We start from the raw sequence: 20,687 nt of genomic DNA, 5'->3' as shown, positions 1-20,687 counted from the left end.
AACAGAAACACTTAGACAGATCAATGTGTGCGCTAGACGGGCACACATTCTAATTAAAAGAAGCATGCGTGATGGTAATAACGAGCGTTCACGGTTCTTGGAACAAGACATGTGCTGACATTGCCTATTGCGGTGCACCCTAGGGTGAAAACACCACGTACGTGGCCAAGAAAGCGTGCCCACGTTACGCTGTCCGGGAATAGTGCCACACTTAGAAATTATAGAACCATCAATAAATTTTGAGCTTGCGTCCCGCCACATTTCGAATTGCAAACCTGTTCACACCGATCAAAACCTAAACAATTTCCCACTTAGGAGCGTATTAGTAGTCGGTTATAAATACTACTACTCCAAGATGACTGCACATTCCTCCTCAACTCCTATCCAAAAAAAAAACAAGTCATTCATTATCATTCCCTTGCGTCTGCCATGGCCAACGTGAGTTTTGGGTCGAGAGATTGCCACCAGGGAGAGGCGAGCATGGAAGCGGAAGCACGAGAGGTGTCCCGCCTCGCCACGAAAGCAGTCGACATGTCCCACTGCACGGCCGTAGCAGCACCGAGGTCCCTCCGCGCCGTCGATGCCACAGACTGGTTCGGCCACACCGCTGAAGCAGCAGAGATGGCCCGCCGCGCTGCGAATGCAGCAGAGATGTCCTCCCGCGCTGTGGTGGCCTGGGAAAATGTCTCGCGGCCAGGCGAGGACTCTTACAGGTGCATGCATGCGATCGTCCATAGCCAAATGGATCAGATATCCGGTTGTGCGAGGTTGCAGGATGACATGAAAGCCTTGTTTGAATAGGCTACTAGCATCATCCGGCAACTAAGGGAGAGCAATGCAAAGCTCCGGGTCGAGCACGACCTGCTGAGGGCAAAGATCGTTGGAAGTGAGGAGCAAAAGGAGGAGACCACTGCCTTTTTGAAGAGGACCAACATCATTGTCGAGAAACTTATGGACGAGAATGTCGTGCTGCGCATGAAGCGCAAAAGGCTGGTGGAGGAATCCATGGATGCTCTCAAGAAGCATCTTGAGGAGAGGAAAAACCTCATCGCCCCTCACCACAGAGACTAGTTCCCGTGGCCTGCAGTAACACATCATGAAAGTACAGATCATCGAGCCAGATCGTTGTCTTCCTTCTTCTTTTGCCTTTGTGTATTTCGGGTGTTTCCACATGCGGCTTTTTTAATCATGTTCCCAAATATGTGAGACAATTATTATCCACTGTCATCGTCCTTATTTTCATCATGCTTGCTATGAGCCACAGTCGATGTTATATAGGTCTGTCCGATCTTACATCAAGATCCATGCAAAACTTTTTTTTCAGATTTTCATTTCTCTCTCTTAAATATCAGTACAATGAGATGTAGCCACGCCGTGAAATAGGGGTTCTGGCGCCATTAATGTAGACGTTGGGAGGGAGGTGCACGGTGGATCGATGTCAAAGGGCACTCCTCCCAATGAGCACGTGCAGAGGTATGATCGCACGCGTCCCATACTCAAATAGCTTCCCCGCATGGCACCTCCTGGCCAATAAGAAAGGGGACACATGGCGGCACATAATTGGTAAGTAGAACGCCCAGGGTTTCAACAATACTTGTTTTTCCGATTTGTAACGTGACAACACTTGTTCAGAAATGACTTTGTTGATTGTTAATGTGTGCACCTTCGCAAATCGGATAGAAAAATTACCACAACATGTTGGTGCCATGTCATGGCAGCATGCCAAGTTTCATGATTTTCAGGCGAGTTTTGGATTTACGGGAATTTTAGAACTAAGTTTCTTGATGTTTCTAGCCGACCCACTTCTTCCATGGGACCTACAACTTCGCCCAAGTACACATAAATGATTTTCAAACTAACTTTTGCGCACTGGAGCATGCACTTGTACTTCAAATCTAAATTATGTGCATTAAATGCCTGGAAAATGAATTAATGTATAAAAAGGCCAAACGAAGCCGGAACAATTCCAAAATTTAGCACGAAACAACTATTTGGTCTAAGCTGCCTGTGTAAAAAAATCAAGGCGGGAGAAGGCAGTGTATGTCGTTTCGCACACGGAGGTGACATGTCCCCTGTCGGAACCATGAGCCTTCTTGGGAGAAGCTCTGGTGTGCAAGAAGCTTATACAAAAGCTTGTCCCAATTCGGCCAAAAAATTTACCACATCATATTGGTGCCATGTCATGACACCATGCCAAGTTTCATGATTTTATGGCGTGTTTTGGATTTATAGGAATTAAAAAACCCAGTTTCTCAATCTTCCCAGCCGAGCCACGACGCCCCGATGTATGAATTTCATTCCCATTTCTTGCATGAGACGTAGAAATTTATCCAAGGACACACATGTGCTTTTTCAACCAACTTTGGTGCACTGGAGCATGTGCTTGTAGTTCAAATTTTAATTATGAAAATTAAATGCCCAAAAATTCAATTAATGTATAAAAAAGGCCAAACGAACCTGGAATAATTCCAAAATTTAGCATGTTACTTCTATTTGGTCTAATCTGCCGGTGTAAAGAAATTAAGGCGGGAGAAGGCAGTGTACATATGTCGTTTCGCACACGGAGGTGACACGTTCCCTGTAGGAACCACGAGCCTTCTTCAGAGAAGCTCCGATTTGCAAGAAGCTTATACCAAAGCTTGTCCCAATTCGGCCAAAAAAATTACCGCAGCATGTTGGTGCCATGTCATGACATTATGCCAAGTTTCATGATTTTCAGACGTGTTTTGGATTTACATGAATTAAAAAACCAAGTTTCTCAATCTTTCTGGCCGAGCCATTACTCCCAGATGTTTGAATTTCATTCCCATTTCTTGCATGGGACCTAGAAATTCACCCAAGGATAGACATGTGATTTTTCAACCAACTTTGGTGCACTGGAGCATGTGGTTGTTGTTCAAATTTGAATTATGCACATTAAATGACTAGAAATTCAATTAATCTATAAGAAAGTCCAAACGAACCCGAAATAATTCCAAATTTTAACACGGCACTCATATAGTTCTATGTTGCCTCTATAAAAAAATCAAGGGGGGGAGGCAGCGTATATCGTTTCGCACACAAAGGTGACACGTCCCCCCTCGGGAACCATGAGTCTTCTCGAGAGAAGCTCTAGTTTGCAAGAAGCTTATACCGAAAACTTGTCCAAATGCGGCCAATTTTTTTACCACAACATGTTGGTGCCATGAAATGACACCATGCCAAGTTTCATGATTTTCAGGCGAGTTTTGAATTTCCAAGAATTTTAAAACCAAGTTTCTCAATGTTCCCGGCCGAGCCACGACGCCCAGATGTTTGAATTTCATTCCCATTTCTTGCATGGGGCCTATAATTCATCCAAAGACACACATGTGATTTTTTAATAAACTTTGGTGCACTGGAGCATGCGCTTGTAGTTCAAATTTGAATTATGCACATTAAATGCCTGGAAACTCAGTTAATGCATAAAAATGCCAAACGAACCCGGAATAATTACAAAATTAAACACGACAGTCATGTAGTTGCATGTTCATTGTACATAAATGTTCTAGCAATTCAAACACCATCCTTTCCCTCCGTAACACCATTTTGTCTTTCAAAGCAAAATGGAAAAATCAGGTATACAACAAACAGTTTACTAGAAAGAATCGTGTGGGATGCAATATAAAATATCTTGGCACACCGTCTTGTCCGGCTTATGCAGGAAGCTCCGTCATCTATAGTCCACTGCCCCCGCTTGAACCACACTTGCACGTCAGTTTCTCACGGCACCGAGTGAAATTTTTCTGCCACCACAGAAATATATATCTCCCCGCCTCTCCCTCCCACCAAAAGCTACATTTCTACTATTCCTCCTTGCTTTCCAAGTTCAAATCTTCACTGCTGCTTACTGGCAGCTCAGCCTCCTCATCGGCGACCCTTCTTCTTAGAGCACTGCCTCCTTGTCGGCTACCCTTCTTCTTGCAGCACCGCCTCCTCGCCGGCAACCCTTCTTCTTGCAGCGCCGTGTCCTCGCTGGCGACCCGTCTTCTTGCTGCGCGGCCACCTCATCGCCGACCCTTCTTCTTGCTGCGTGGCCTCGTCGATATGGTCAGGTAATCCACACCCCACCCACACTATCCTCCTCCTTTCCCATCCGACATGCCCCGACCGACGGCACGGCACCTTTTGAGGAAATTACTGTCCCCTCCTCCAATTAAGCGCCACCCACAACCATTTTGCACTCCATATAACGTGGAGCTCAATAGCATCTGGCAGCGGAGAAGCAATCGCGGCCGCATGCATGCACGAGGTCGCTATGGCTGCTATGCGTGCCGACCACTATATCTTGGAGGAGCACCTCATCTTCGAGGCCATCATCGACACTGCCACGCAGTTGTCTACTTTAAAATACAGTTCGTGTTGTTTTCTCGAGGCCACCACCAGTGCCTTCTAGTGATTTGTCCTCTATAATGTTAATATGCAATCAGATGTTCTCTTAACAGTTTGGTCCTCTGAAATGTAATGTTCAGTTAACAGTTTGGTCCTCTGACATGTAATGTTCAGTTAACAGTTGGTCCAACAATTGCTACATTTCGTAGTATTGTTCTCAAGCATTCTTTGTCTTGTTAACTGTCTTATCTTCTAGTGCATGTTTCTATTCTACAATGTCGTGCTCAGTTAACTATTTTGGTTCATTTGGTTTGCTGTCCATTTAACTATTTGGTTCAGTTCTGCAATTTGATTTTCATTTGCTGGGGGTACAATTTTGTATTGTTATGCATGTAAAATAAATCAAATTCAGATGTACTCAATACATATACTACTGATAGTATGGAAACTCTCAGTTAACCTGATCAAGATCTTCCTTATGTGTGTTGTAGGGGAAAAATGGGAGACACTGCAGTTTACCATCGAGGTTTGCTCAAGCATGGTCCTTTCGCTAATAGCACATTATTGTGCAGTTGCAGGAATCATTCTAATATTTAGGTTTCTTACAATTTGGTCTTGCACATGTAGGTCCTCACTTGTAAGTGTCATTGCTATACAAAAGGTTTTCAACCCCTTTCCGCGACGGCATTTGGAACCGTCGCCAAGTGAGTGTGGGCAATAGGGGGGGTCCTTCCCACCCGACCCAGGAACCGTTGGGGATAGGCCCTCCAGGCACACATGCTGGGGCAAAATGAGCTCGTGTGTGATCGGGAGGCATCGAAACCCAATCGGTTCCGTTCGTATATACATCCCACATGGTGTATCCCAGAAAAACATTTCCATTTGTACGTATATCACACATAGTCAATCCAAGGAATACGTTTATGTTCTTATGTACATCCCACACAGTCAATCCAGGGAAAATGTTTCCATTCGTATGTAAAACCGACACATTTAATCCACGGAAAATGTTTCCGTTCGTATGTACATCCCACACAGTCAATCCAGGGAAAACGTTTCTGTTCGTATGTACATCCCACACAGGTTTATGTATAGGCTTGTGTGTGATAGGTGTAACTAGCACACACGCTCTGCCTTGGTTAACCGTTTGCTTTTATCAACTACATCACACACGATTTGATGAAGAAAACTATGTGGCATTGGGCTATCCATCACAAGCACTTTTACTGCTGGAACCGTTTGAAAAGTTCCTTGGCACATTTAGCAGGTTTATTAGTTTACAATTAATAATTCCAGTTTTACGCAAATTCACATTTCATATCGAACAGTGGTTTGCCAATTTCATATCAGGCACATAGATATAGTTTAGCATCACAGTACGATAGCTACGTGAAAACAGCAGGAGTACATCATATAGCTAGTTCAACTTCATAAGAACAATATTAGAACAATATATTGATTTCCCTAATCGAGATCATCCAAGCTCGTCTTATCCACCTCTGCTTCCAGTTCAGTAAGAACCTGTTTTGCAATGGCCAACTGGGAAAGTGCCTCCACCTTCGCCAACACCATCTTAGCAAAGTCCGATTTAAAAAATCTAAGCTCATTCTTCACCTTCCTCTTTTTATCCCACATCTTCAAATATTCTTCAGCGTTGACAACACTTTCTCTAAGCCTACCTCTGTTCTCTTCCTCATACATGCTCCAGAGCTTTGCTAGGCACATCTTCAAAGACTGCGGCCACTCTTGATCAACCCACTCCAAGTAAGAACACTTCCGTTCAGCCTATAATATTTAAAACTAGATCAGTAACAATTGTAGGGAAAATGGGTTCCTAGCAACATAGGAAATCACCAATACTTATTCTGAAAAACTGAAGAAACATGTTAATTATGACATATCTTCTCAAAAATATCAATGTGCAAATGAATTAATTGTTACTGATGTACTACAAATAACAAATTGAACATTTTAAGGGGAAGGTAAATATAACTGCAATAGCATAGCGACAGTGTTTGGATGACAACAAATTGATACTAACAGGTGAGTACATGCACAAATTTATTAACATAGAGCTAATAGCACTAAGGTCGTCCACTATGTATGCCAAAACCGGTGTGAAGACAACTGTTCCTACATCTAGCACCGGTGCCCTGCACTAGTGAGCCGATGCAGCGGAAAAAAACAGGGACCCGAACTCTGGAGCACCTAGTTGCTCCGATTCCCAGTTCCTTCGTGCCATAAAGATTTCATATTTTATGACTTGGCTGCTCAGACGTGTGGACAAGTTGGCTGCACAAACTGCTAAAGCAGTGCAAAATAAATTTCTAATGGCACCGCTAAAGAGACGGCAACATTTTTAGATACTAGGTAGAAACTGTGACACTGTCCTAGGATGCGCTTGGTTGAAGGTGTGGTATGAATGGGTTGGGACAGTGACAGTGTCTGAATCACATCTAACAAGTGATTTGTAACAACAAAAAAGGGTCTAACCTTCTCTGCACATGCCAGAAACTTCCTCCCACTGTCCACAGAATCAACGCAACTAGCTTCACACATGGAGATTGAAGGTGACAACATGCAAACAGATCTTCAGCCACCATGCTCCATTCATTGCAACTAATGGTGCTAGGGAAATAAAAGATGAAGAAATGACTCAAATTGACCGCTGGGTAAAAATCCTTCATTCCAAGTCATAGCCCGAGAGATAGAGAGAAGAGAGGCATACCCGGGTGGTGAAGGAGTCATCAGAGGAGGAGGAACCGCTGGATATGTCTTTGAAGAAGACTATGGCGACCCCGGCGGTAGGATGTGAGACTACGAGAGCGAGGAAGCAAGCGAGGAAGAAGCTATAGCTTAGGAAGGAAGGAGGAAACAGGGGAAACATGACTTGTGTTCAGGGAGAAAAGGGTCTGGGGAAAGGGGGGGGCAGATATTTCAGCGGTAGGCCAAAAATTTCAAAATGTGGAGGGAAACTTTGCGCGCGGTGCCGCCGGACACCATTCACTTTGAACAATTGTGTGCATCGCAAAAGCTTCTACTTTACGCGCATGGGATCAGTTTGATTATTCAAATGTTGGTGGAAATTTCCCCGGGTATGTCATTGTATAATTTAACATCGCTTGGTAATTTGGGCACACAAAAGAGCGTACAACACACATACCACACTTATTGAATCGAGCAATTTTAGTAATTAAACAGAGCCAGTTGACCTAAACATTGCTCTAACAAAAGACCAGCATTAAAAACAAAGCGTAATTACGCATAAGTTACAATAATCCGCCGCCACACTGGCCTATGCATCGCCGGTGTGAGATGAGACGTCGATGACTTGTCCTGGCGACATGCCGCCATTGGTGGACTCCGCATCCCCCCCTGCTGAAGTCGACAGTGTCCCCATCCTCGTCCTCATCCTCGGCGCCACCCTCATGGTTGTATTACTCATAGTAGTGGCTGCTCCAGATCTCGCGTTGGTACTCCACCGCCGATTCCTCGACGGACAGACTCTTCTCTACCTCGACAAGGGCCATGCGCGACTCGTCCTCCCGACGCTCCTTGATCTATGCCGCCTCCTGCATCTCCAGCTCCCGCTCGGCGACCTCATGAGGAAGGAGGTGCTCCATGGCCACTGTCGCCTTTTTGGACATGGGTTGCATGCTGGATTCCGAGGTGGCCTGGAATACCTTGGCGTGTATGGCCTCGACCCGGGCTAGGGCGACATCCGCGGCACGGACGGCAACCGCACTCTTGGCATTTGCAGCCGTAGTCGCAGCAGCAGCTACAGCCGTCTCGTCTGTTGCAACTCCCCTGTCGGCTGCCACAGACGCCCTCTCGACGGAAGCGGCCGCGCTTAATGCAGATGCGGCGGCGCTCGGGGGGGGGGGGACGCGGTCATCATACGGGGCTTCACGAAGCGTTTCCATGGCGTCATCTTTGCAAGAAGGGGTGCGGGAATGGCGATCGGGATTCATGGATTCGGGGGTTGCCGGCGGAGCAGACGAGCGGGCGAAGCTTAACGAGGAAGACTTAAATAGACCCAAAAAATTTCATCGCAAACAGTTCCTACAAAGCAACTGTGTGTGATATTGTAGATATTTTTTATTAGCTGTGAAAGACGAATTTGGAGTAAAGTGGCAATGGATGGTGTTTTTAATGTATGAGAAAATTTGTAGTACTAATACAACTGTCTGTCAATTTTGGAAAATTTCAGAGGTCATATGACCTTTTAAGACATTTAAGTGATTTTATAGCCATTTAATGATAGTAATACAAATTTGAATTACATGTACATGCAAAAGCTAACCATAACGGTTTGAAATGTCATATTTTGTGTACTTGTGTGTGATTTAATTCCATGTGCAGTAAATTGGAAGGAATTTTCAAACATATTGGTCTAATGGCTATGACACAATTAAGCATAGAGTGCCATGGCATTTAAAATCCAAATAATTAAAAAAAAATTAGAAACACAAGAAACCTTGGTTGATGTAATGTCATGCCACCAAGATGATGTGGTAAAAAAATTGGCATGCTTGACGAAAGTTTGGACACACACCCCTTACAAACCGAAGCAACTCACTTGAAGGCTCGTGGTTCCAAGAGGGAACAATGCATGTTTGATGATGAACGGGAGATACCTTCCCCTTATGGCCTTCAATTTTTTTCTACATTTAACATACACTAATACAATTGTCATGTGAAAATTTGGAAAATTTCAGGGGCCATTTGACCTTTTAAAGTCATTTATGTCATTTTCTAGCCATTTAATGTTTGTAATTTAAATTAGAACTACATGTATATGCAACGACTAACCATAACGGTTTGAAAAATCATATTTGTATATTTGTGTGCAACTTAATTCCATCTGCAATAAATTAGAAGGAATTTTCAAACATATTGGTCTCACGGCATGGACACATGCATGGAGTGCCATGGCATTTATATTCCAAAAAATTAGAAAATGATCAGAAACACATCAAACCTTGGTATATGTAATGTCATGCCACCAAGATGATGTGGTAAAATTTTTGGCCAGTTTGATGAAAATTTGCACACACACCCCTCACAAACCGGAGCAACTCACTAGAAGACTCGTGGTTCCGGGAGAGAACAATGCATGTTTGATGACGAATGAGAGATAGCTTCCTCTTACGGCCTTCAAAAACTTTCTATGTCTAACATGCACTAATACAACTGCCATGTGAAAATTTGGACAATTTCAAGGGTCATTTGACCTTTTGAAGACATTTAGGCGATTTTCTAGCAATTTAATGACCGTAATTCAAATTTGAACTACATCTACATGCAACAGCTAACCATAACGGTTTGAAAATCATATTTGTGTACTTGTGCACGAGTTAATTCCATGTGAAGTAAATTAGAAGGAATATTCAAACATATTGGTCTGACAACATGGACACATGCATGGAGTGCCATGGAATTTTAATTCCTAAACATAAAAAAAATGATCAGAAAAACATGAAACCTTGCTTGATGTAATGTCATGCCAGCAAGTTGATGTGGTAAAAAAATTGGCCTGTTTGATGAAATTTTGGACAAACACCCCTCACAAACCGGAGCAACTCACTAGAAGGCTCGTGGTTTCCGAGAGGGAACAATGCATGTTTGATGACGAACAGGAGATATCTTCCTCTTATGGCCTTCAAAATTTTTCTACGTGTAACGTGCACTAATACAACTATCATGTGAAAAATTGGAAAATTTCAGGGGTAATTTGACCTTTTGAAGACATTGAAGTGATTTTCTAGCCATTTAATGACCGTAATTCAATTTTAAACTACATCTACATGCAACGGCTAACCATGACGGTTTGAAAAATTATATTTGTGTACTTGTGTGCCAGTTATTTCTATGTGCTATAAATTAGAAGGAATTTTCAAACATATTTGTCTCATGGCATGGACACATGCATGGAGTGCCATGGCATTTTAATTCCAAAAAATTAAAAAAAGATCAGAAAAACATGAAACCTTGTTTGATGTAATGTCATGCCACCAAGATGATGCGGTAAAAAAATTGGCCTATTTGACAAAAGTTTGGACACACACCCCTCAGCAACTGGAGCAACTCACTAGAAGACTCGTGGTTCCGAGAGGGAATAATGTATGTTTGATGACGAACGGGAGATATCTTCCTCTTCCGGCCTTCAAATTTTTTCTACGTGTAACGTCCACTAATACAACTGTCATGTGAATATTTGGAAAATTTCAGGGGTGATTTGACCTGTTGAAGACATTTAAGTGATTTTCTAGCCATTTAATGACCGTAATTCAATTTGGAACTACATCTACATGCAAGTGCTAACCATAATGGTTTCAAAATCATATTTGTGTACTTGTGTCTGAGTTAATTCCATGTGTAGTAAATTAGAATGAATTTTCAAACATATTGGTCACATGGCATGGACACATCCATGGAGTGCCGTGGGATTTTAATTCCATGAAATTAAAAAATGTTCGGAAAAACATGAAACATTGCTTGATGTAATGTCATGCCACCAAGATGATGTCGTAAAAAATTGGCCTGTTTGACGGAAGTTTGGACACACACCCCTCATAAACCGGACCAACTCACGAGAAGGCTCGTGGTTTTGAGAGGGAATAATGCATGTTTGATGACGAATGGGAGATAGCTTCCTCTTACGGCCTTCAAAACGTTTCTACGTGTAGCGTGCACTAATACAACTGTCATGTGAAAATTTGGAAAATTTCAGTGGTCATTTGATCTTTTGAAGACATTTAAGTGATTTTCTAACCATGTAATGACCGTAATTCAAATTTGAACTACATCTACATGTAACAGCTAACCATAACGGTTTGAAAATCATATTTGTGTACTTGTGCACGAGTTAATTCCATGTGAAGTAAATTAGAAGGAATATTCAAACATATTGGTCTGACAACATGGACACATGCATGGAATGCCATGGCATTTTAATTCCAAAACATAAAAAAATGATCCTTGATGTAATGTCATGCCACCAAGTTGATGTGGTAAAAAAATTGGCCTGTTTGATGAAATTTTGGACAAACACCCCTCACAAACCGGAGCAACTCACTAGAAGGCTCGTGGTTTCCGAGAGGGAACAATGCATGTTTGATGAAGAACGGGAGATACCTTCCTCTTATGGCCTTCAAATTTTTTCTACATGTAACGTGCACTAATACAACTATCATGTGAAAAAATGGAAAATTTCAGGGGTAATTTGACCTATTGAAGACATTGAAGTGATTTTCTAGCCATTTAATGACCGTAATTCAATTTTAAACTACATCTACATGCAACGGCTAACGATGACAGTTTGAAAAATTATATTTGTGTACTTGTGTGCAAGTTATTTCCATGTGCTATAAATTAGAAGGAATTTTCAAACATATTGGTCTCATGGCATGGACACATGCATGGAGTGCCATGGCATTTTAATTCTAAAAAATTAATAAAAGATCAGAAAAACATGAAACCTTGTTTGATGTAATGTCATGCCACCAAGATGATGCGGTAAAAAAATTGGCCTGTTTGACAAAAGTTTGGACACACACCCCTCAGAAACTGGAGCAACTCACTAGAAGGCTCGTGGTTCCGAGAGGGAATAATGCATGTTTGATATCGAATGGGAGATATCTTCCTCTTACGGCCTTCAAATTTTTTCTACGTGTAGCGTCCACTAATACAACTGTCATGTGAATATTTGGAAAATTTCAGGGTTAATTTGACCTGTTGAAGATATTTAAGTGATTTTCTAGCCATTTAATGACCGTAATTCAATTTTGAAGTACGTCTACATGCAAGGGCTAACCATAATGGTTTGAAAATCATATTTGTGTACTTGTGTGTGAGTTAATTTGATGTGTAGTAAATTAGAATGAATTTTCAAACATATTGGTCTCACGGCATGGACACATGCATGGAGTGCCATGGGATTTTAATTCCACAAAATTAAAAAATATTTGGAAAAACATGAAACCTTGCTTGATGTAATGTGATGCCACCAAGATGATGTCGTAAAAAATTGGCCTGTTTGACGAAAGTTTGGACAGACACCCCACACAAACCGGACCAACTAACTAGAAGGCTCGTGGTTCTGAGAGCGAACAATGCATGTTTGATGATGAATGGGAGATAGCTTCCTCTTACGGCCTTCAAATTTTTTCTATGTGTAGCTTGCACTAATACAACTGTCATGTGAAAATTTGGAAAATTTTAGGGGTCATTTGACCTTTTGAAGACATTTAAGTGATTCTCTAGCCATTTAATGACCATAATTCAAGTTTGAACTACATCTACATGCAACGGCTAACCATAACGGTCTGAAAAATCTTATTTGTGTACTTGTGTGCGAGTTAATTCCATTCGAAGTAAATTAGAAGCAATTTTGAAACATATTTGTCTCACGGATTGGACACATGCATGGAGTGCCATGGCATTTTAATTCCAAAAAATTAACAAATGATCAGAAAAACATGAAACCTTGCTTGATGTAATGTCATACCACCAAGATGATGCGATAAAAACATTGGACTGTTTGACAAAAGTTTGGACACACACCCCTTAGAAACTGGAGCAACTCACTAGAAGGCTCGCGGTTCCGAGAGGGAATAATGCATGTTTGATGACGAACGGGAGATATCTTCCTCTTACGGCCTTCAAAATTTTTCTACGTGTAGCATGCACTAATACAACTATCATGTGAATATTTGGAAAATTTCAGGGGTCATTTGACCTGTTGAAGACATTTAAGTGATTTTCTAGCCATTTAATGACCGTAATTCAATTTTGAACAACATCTACATGCAAGGGCTAACCATAACGGTTTGAAAATCATATTTTTGTAGTTGTGTGTGAGTTAATTCCATGTGTAGTAAATTAGAATGATTTTTCAAACATATTGGTCTCACGGCATGGACACATGCATGGAGTGCCATGGGATTTTAATTCCAAAAAATTAAAAAATGTTCGGAAAAACATGAAACCTTGCTTGCTGTAATGTCATGCCACCAAGATGATGTCGAAAAAATTGGCCTGTTTGACAGAAGTTTGGACACACACCCCTCACAAACCGGACCAACTCACTAGAAGGCTCGTGGTTCTGAGAGGGAATAATGCTTGTTTGATGACGAATAGGAGATAGCTTCCTCTTACGGCCTTCAAAACTTTTCTATGTGTAGCGTGCACTAATACAACTGTCATGTGAAAATTTGGAAAATTTCAGTGGTCATTTGATCTTTTGAAGACATTTAAGTGATTTTCTAGCAATTTAATCACCGTAATTCAAATTTCTACTACATCTACATGCAACAGCTAACCGTAACGGTTTGAAAAATCATATTTGTCTACTTGTGTGCGAGTTTACTCCATGTGCAGTAAATTAGAAGGAATTTTCTAACATATTGGTCTCACGGCATGGAGACATGCATGGAGTGCCTTGGCATTTTAATTCCAAAAAATTAAAAAATGATGAGAAAAACATGAATTGCTTGATGTAATGTCATGCCACCAAGATGATGTGGTAAAAAAGTTTGCATGTTTGACAAAAGTTTGGACACACAACCCTCACAAACCGGAGCAACTAACCAGAAGGCTCGTGATTCCGAGATGGAACAATGCATGTTTGATGACGAATAGGAGATAGCTTGCTCTTACGGCCTTCAAAATATTTCTACGTATAACATGCACTAATATAACTGTGATGTGAAAATTTGGAAAATTTCAGGGGTCATTTGAACTTTTAAAGACATTTAAGTGATTTTCTAGCCATTTAATGACCATAATTCAAATTTGAACTACATATACATGCAACGACTAACCATAACGGTTTGAAAAATCATATTTGCGTACTTGTGTCCGAGTTAATTCCATGGGCAGTAAATTAGAATGAATATTCAAACATATTGGTCTCACGGCATGGACACATGCATGGAGTGCCATGGCATTTTAATTCAATTTTTTTTAAAAATGATCAGAAAAACATGAAACCTTGCTTGATGTAATGTCATGCCACCAAGATGATGTGGTAAAAAAATTGGCCTGTTTGACGAAAGTTTGGACACACACCCCTCACAAACAAGAGCAACTCACTAGAAGGCTCGTGGTTTCTGAGAGGGGAAAATGTGTGTTTGATGACGAACGGGAGATAGCTTGCTCTTACGGCCTTCAAATTTTTTCTATGTGTAACGTGCACTAATACAACTATCATGTGAAAATTTGGAAAATTTCAGGGGTCATTTGACCTGTTGAAGACATTTAAGTGATTTTCTAGCCATTCAATGACCGTAATTCAATTTTGAACTACATCTACATGCAAGGGCTAACCATAATGGTTTGAAAATCATATTTGTGTACTTGTGTGTGAGTTAATTCCATGTGTAGTAAATTAGAAGGAATATTCAAACATATTGGTCTGATAACATGGACACATGCATGGAGTGCCATGGGATTTTAATTCCAAAAAAATAAAAAATGTTCGGAAAAACATGAAACCTTGCTTGATGTAATGTCATGCCACCAAGATGATCTCATAAAACGTTGGATTGTTTGACGAAAGTTTGTACACACACCCCACACAAACCGGACCAACTCACTAGAAGGCTCGTGGTTCTCAGAGCGAACAATGCATGTTTGATGACGAATGGGAGATAGCTTTCTGTTACGGCCTTCAAAAAACTTCTATGTGTAGCGTGCACTAATACAACTGTCATGTGAAAATTTGGAAAATTTCAGGGGTCATTTGACCTTTTAAAGACATTTAAGTGATTTTCTAGCCATTTAATGACCGTAATTTAAATTTGAACTACATCTACATGCAATGGCTAACCATAACGGTTTGAAAAATCTTGTTTGTGTACTTGTGTGCGGGTTAATTCCATGTGCAGTAAATTAGAAGGAATTTTCAAACATATTGGTCCCACGACATGGACACATGCATGGAGTGCCATGGCATTTTAATTCCAAAAAATTAAAAAATGATCAGAAAAACATGAAACCTTGCTTGATGTAATGTCATGCGGCCAAGATGATGTGGTAAAAAAGTTGGCCTGTTTGACGAAAGTTTGGACACACAACCCTCACAAACCAGAGCAACTCACTAGAAGGCTCATGACTCCGAGAGGGAACAATGCATGATTGATGACGAATAGGAGATAGCTTCCTCTTACAGCCTTCAAAAATTTTCTACGTATAACATGCACTAATACAACTGTCATGTGAAAATTGGGAAAATTTTTGGGGTCATTTGACCTTTTAAAGACATTTAACTGATTTTCTAGCCATTTAATGACCATAATTCAAATTTGAACTATATCTACATGCAACGGCTAACTATAACGGTTTGAAAATTCATATTTGTGTACTTATGTGCGAGTTAAAAAATCATCACGATATAAATATCTAGTGTTAAAAAAAGAAAATATAAAATCTGGAACCGGCCCCCACACAATTGGCACTCTATTTCGCGCCTCAAGGTTCGGAAGGTGAGTGGCGGGGGTTATTAATCAGACACGTTTATGTATTGGAAACGTCAGCTATTATGTTGACACACGGATTTTGCTGCGGGAATCGTGTGTAATTCAAACTACAGTACTCGTAAATTCCGGCGAGCGGCATGTGTACTGTTCCCTCGATCTAGATTCCGGCTGCCAATAAATACTACCTTACTCACATCGTCCCGCCTGCATTCTCATCTACATCCTCCCCTTTCTCTCTTTCTCTCTCTCTCTCTCTCTCTCTCTCTCTCTCTCTCTCTCTCTGTCTCTGTCTCTGTCTCTGTCTCTGTCTCTGTCTCTCTCTCTATCTATCTATCTCTCTCTCTTTGTCTCTCTCCCTCTCTCCCAAATCTTTGCCATGGCGCCACCGGTCTGCCCACGCGCCGACGAGGAGTCACCCGCCGAGGACGCTCACTCGAAGAGAAATGACGAGGACCCCCACTACAAAAAACTACACTTCTGTGATGATACATGTTTGTCACAGTAGGTTGCGTTTTTTGTCATGCATGTACATCCATGATGATTTTATGACAGAATCAAGATAGTCATACCTATGTTGTCGTAGAAGTGTTCCATGACATTACCAAAATTATCATCATGGAAGTGTCCACTACCATGACGATAAGTCGCGCGTCACAGAAGTGCTTTTGTCAAGGGTGACCGACACATGGCCTCACCGTAGCGGAATGCTGTTAACCTATCGGGTCCGGTTTTGGATCCGGTAACCCGTTAGCAGCCCTGACCAATGGGGATTTTCTACATGTAAAATCATCATTGGCTGGAGGAAACATGTGTCGGCTCACTGTTGGGACAGATGTCATCCACTCATTGGACCCAAGGTGGCACAACCCAACAGAGGCTGATACGTCCATTTTGCACCATGCTTTTATATCAATATTTATTGCATTATGGGATGTTATTACACATTATATCTCAATACTTATGGCTATTCTCTCTTATTTTACAAGGTTTACCATGAAGAGGGGGAATGCCGGCAGCTGGAATTCTGGCTGGAAAAGGTGCAAACATTGGAAACCTATTCTGCACAGCTCCAAAAGTCCTGAAACTCCACAAAACAACTTTTTTTATTTAATAAGAATTTCTGAGCGAAAGAAATAGGATAGGGGGCCCACACCCAGTCCAGGAGACAGCCCCCCCTATAGGGCGCGCCCCCTATCTCCTGGGCCCCCTGGTGGGCCTTCGGCGTCCATCTTCTGCTATATCATCACTTTTACCCTGGAAAAAATCGTGGGCAAGCTTACGGGACGAAACTCTGCCGCCACGAGGCGGAACCTTAGCGGAATCAATCTAGGGCTCTGGTAGAGCTATTCTGCCAGGGAAACTTCCCTCCGGGAGGGGGAAATCATCACCAACGTCATCACCAACGATCCTCTCATCGGGAGGGGGTCAATCTCCATCAACATCTTCACCAGCACCATCTCCTCTCGAAACCCTAGTTCATCTCTTGTATCCAATCTTCTATCAAAACCACAAATTGGTACCTATGGGTTGCTAATAGTGTTGATTACTCGTTGTAGTTGATGCTAATTGGTTTACTTGGTGGAAGATCATATGTTCAGATCCTTTGTGCATATTATTACTTCTCTTATTATGAACATGAATATGCTTTGTGAGTAGTTACGTTTGTTCCTGAGGACATGGGTGAAGTCTTGCTATTAGTAGTCATGTGAATTTGTTATTCGTTCGATATTTTGATGAGATGTATGTTGTCTTTTCCTCTAGTGGTGTTATGTGAACGTCGACTACATGAAACTTCACCATTATTTGGGCCTAGAGGAAGGCATGGGGAAGTAATAAGTAGATGATGGGTTGCTAGAGTGACAGAAGCTTAAACCCTAGTTTACCTTAATACTTCTTTTGTAGTTGCGGATGCTTGAAATAGGGGTTAATCAAAAGTGGGATGCTTGTCCATGTTAGGGCAGTACCCAAGTACCGGTCCACCCACATATTAAATTATCAAAGTACCGAACGCGAATCATATGAACGTGATGAAAACTAGCTTGATGATAATTCCCAATGTGTCCTCGGGAGCTCCTTTATCATTATTAGAAATTGTCCAGGATTATCCTTTGCTACATAAAGGATTAGGCCACCTTGCTGCACTTTATTTGCGCTATTTACTTGTTGCTCATTACTATTTATCTTATCACAAAACTATCTATCACCTACAATTTCAGTGCTTGCAGAGAAATCCTTACTGAAAACCACTTATCATTTCCTTCTGCTCCCCATTGGGTTCAACACTCTTACTTATCAAATGGACTACGATAGATCCCCTACACTTGTGGGTCATCAAGACTCTTTTCTGGCGCCATTGCCGGGGAGTGTAGCACTTTTGGAGATGGAACATTGCATCCCGATTTACACCCTATATTTGTGGATTATTTAAGCTTGTAGGTATTCCCGATGATGTTGTCAAAAGGAAGGTCTTCCCTTTATGTTTGAAGGGAGATGCATTGACATGGTATAGGCTATGTGATGATATGGGATCTTGGAATTATAAGCGATTGAAGTTGGAATTTCCTCAAAAGTTCTCTCCTATGCATCTTGTTCATCGTGATCGTAATTATATATATAATTTCTGGCCTCGCGAAGGAGAAAGCATCGCTCAAGCTTGGGGGAGGCTTAAGTCAATGTTATATTCATGCCCCAATCACGAGCTCTCTCGGGAAATGATTATTCAGAATTTTTATGCTCAGCTTTCTCTTGATAATCGCAACCTGCTCGATACTTCCTGTGCTGGTTCTTATATGCTGAAGACTATTGATTTCAAATGGGACTTATTGGAAAGAATTAAACGCAACTCTGAAGATTGGGGTTCCGATGATGGTAAGGAGTCAGGTATGACACATAAGTTTGATTGTGTTAAATCTTTTATGGATACCGATGCTTTTCGTGGATTTAGCGCTAAGTATGGACTTGACTCTGAGATAGTAGCTACTTTTTGTGAATCTTTTGATACTCACGTTGATCTCCCTAAAGGGAAGTGGTTTAAATATAATCCTCCTATTGAAGTGAAAGTAGTTGCACCTATTACAGTCAAAGAAAAGTCTATTACCTATAGTGATCCTATTGTTCCTACCGCTTATGTTGAAAAACCTCCTTTTCCTGTTAGGATAAAAGATCATGCTAAAGCTTTGACTGTTTTTCATAAGAGTAATACTAGGACTTATACACCTCCTGAGCAAATTAATGTTGAACCTAGTATTGCTATGGTTAAAGATCTCTTGGATGAGGATTTAGATGGGCATGTTATTTCTTTCTTGGGTGAGACTACCAATATTGCTAGACCTGATACTAAGACACGGAGACCTGTCGTAGGCATGCCTGTTATTTCTGTTAAAATAGGAGATCATTGTTATCATGGCTTATGTGATATGGGTGCTAGTGCTAGTGCAATACCTTATACTTTATATCAAGAAATTATGCACGACATTGCACCCGTTGAATTAGAAGACATTGATGTTACTATTAAGCTTGCTAATAGGGATACCATTAAAACTGTTGGGATTGTTAGAGATGTTGAAGTTTTGTGTGGGAAGGTTAAATACCCTGCTGATTTTCTTGTTCTTGGTTCCCCACAAGATGATTTTTGTCCCATTATTTTTGGTAGACCCTTCTTGAATACTGCTAGTGCTAAGATTAATTGTGAAAAGAATATTGTCACTGTTGGCATAGATGTTATGTCTCATGAGTTTAATTTCGCTAAGTTTAGTAGACAACCTCGTGAAAGGGAACCACCTAGTAAGGATGAGATTATTGGTCTTGCTTCCATTGCTGTTCCTCCAACTGATCTGTTAGAACAATATTTGCTAGACCATGAAAACGATATGTTTATGAAGGAAAGGGAGGAAATAGATGAAGTGTTCCTTAAACATAAACCTATGCTGAAACATAACCTTCCCGTTGAAATTCTTAGGGATCCCCCTCCACCCAAGGGTGATCCCGTGTTTGAACTTAAACCCTTACCTGATAATCTTAAGTATGCTTATCATGATGAAAAAGAAATATATCCTGTTATTATTAGTGCTAACCTTTCAGAGAAAGAAGAAGAAGGATTATTGAAAACCCTGAAGAAGCACCGAGCAGCTATTAGATATACTCTGGATGATCTTAAGGGCATTACTCCCACATTATGTCAACACAAAATTTCAGTGGAGAAAGATGCCAAACCAGTTAGAGATCCTCAAAGACGATTAAATCCCAAGATGAAGGAAGTGGTAAGAAAGGAGATACTAAAGCTCCTTGAGGTAGGTATTATTTATCCCGTTGCTGATAGTGAATGGGTAAGCCATGTTCATTGTGTCCCTAAAAAGGGAGGTATTACCGTTGTTCCTAATGATAAAGATGAATTGATCCCGCAAAGAATTATTACAGGTTATAGGATGGTAATTGATTTCCATAAGTTAAATAAAGCTACTAAGAAAGATCATTACCCTTTACCTTTTATTGATCAAATGCTAGAAAGGCTATCCAAACACACACATTTTTGCTTTCTAGATGGTTATTCTGGTTTCTCTCAGATACCTGTGTCAGCGAAGGATCAATCTAAAACTACTTTTACTTGACCTTTTGGTACTTTCGCTTATAGACGTATGCCTTTTGGTTTATGTAATGCACCTGCTACCTTTCAGAGATGCATGATGGCTATATTGTCTGATTTTTTTGAAAAGATTTGTGAGGTATTCATGGATGACTTCTCCGTCTATGGATCCTCTTTTGATGATTGTTTGAACAACCTTGATCGAGTTTTGCAGAGATGCGGAGACACTAGTCTCGTCCTGAATTGGGAAAAGTGTCACTATATGGTTAATGAAG

This window comes from Triticum dicoccoides, chromosome 4B (assembly GCF_002162155.2).
Source record: "Triticum dicoccoides isolate Atlit2015 ecotype Zavitan chromosome 4B, WEW_v2.0, whole genome shotgun sequence".
Taxonomy (NCBI): Eukaryota; Viridiplantae; Streptophyta; class Magnoliopsida; order Poales; family Poaceae; genus Triticum; species Triticum dicoccoides.
Note: the sequence above shows the minus strand (reverse complement) of the source record.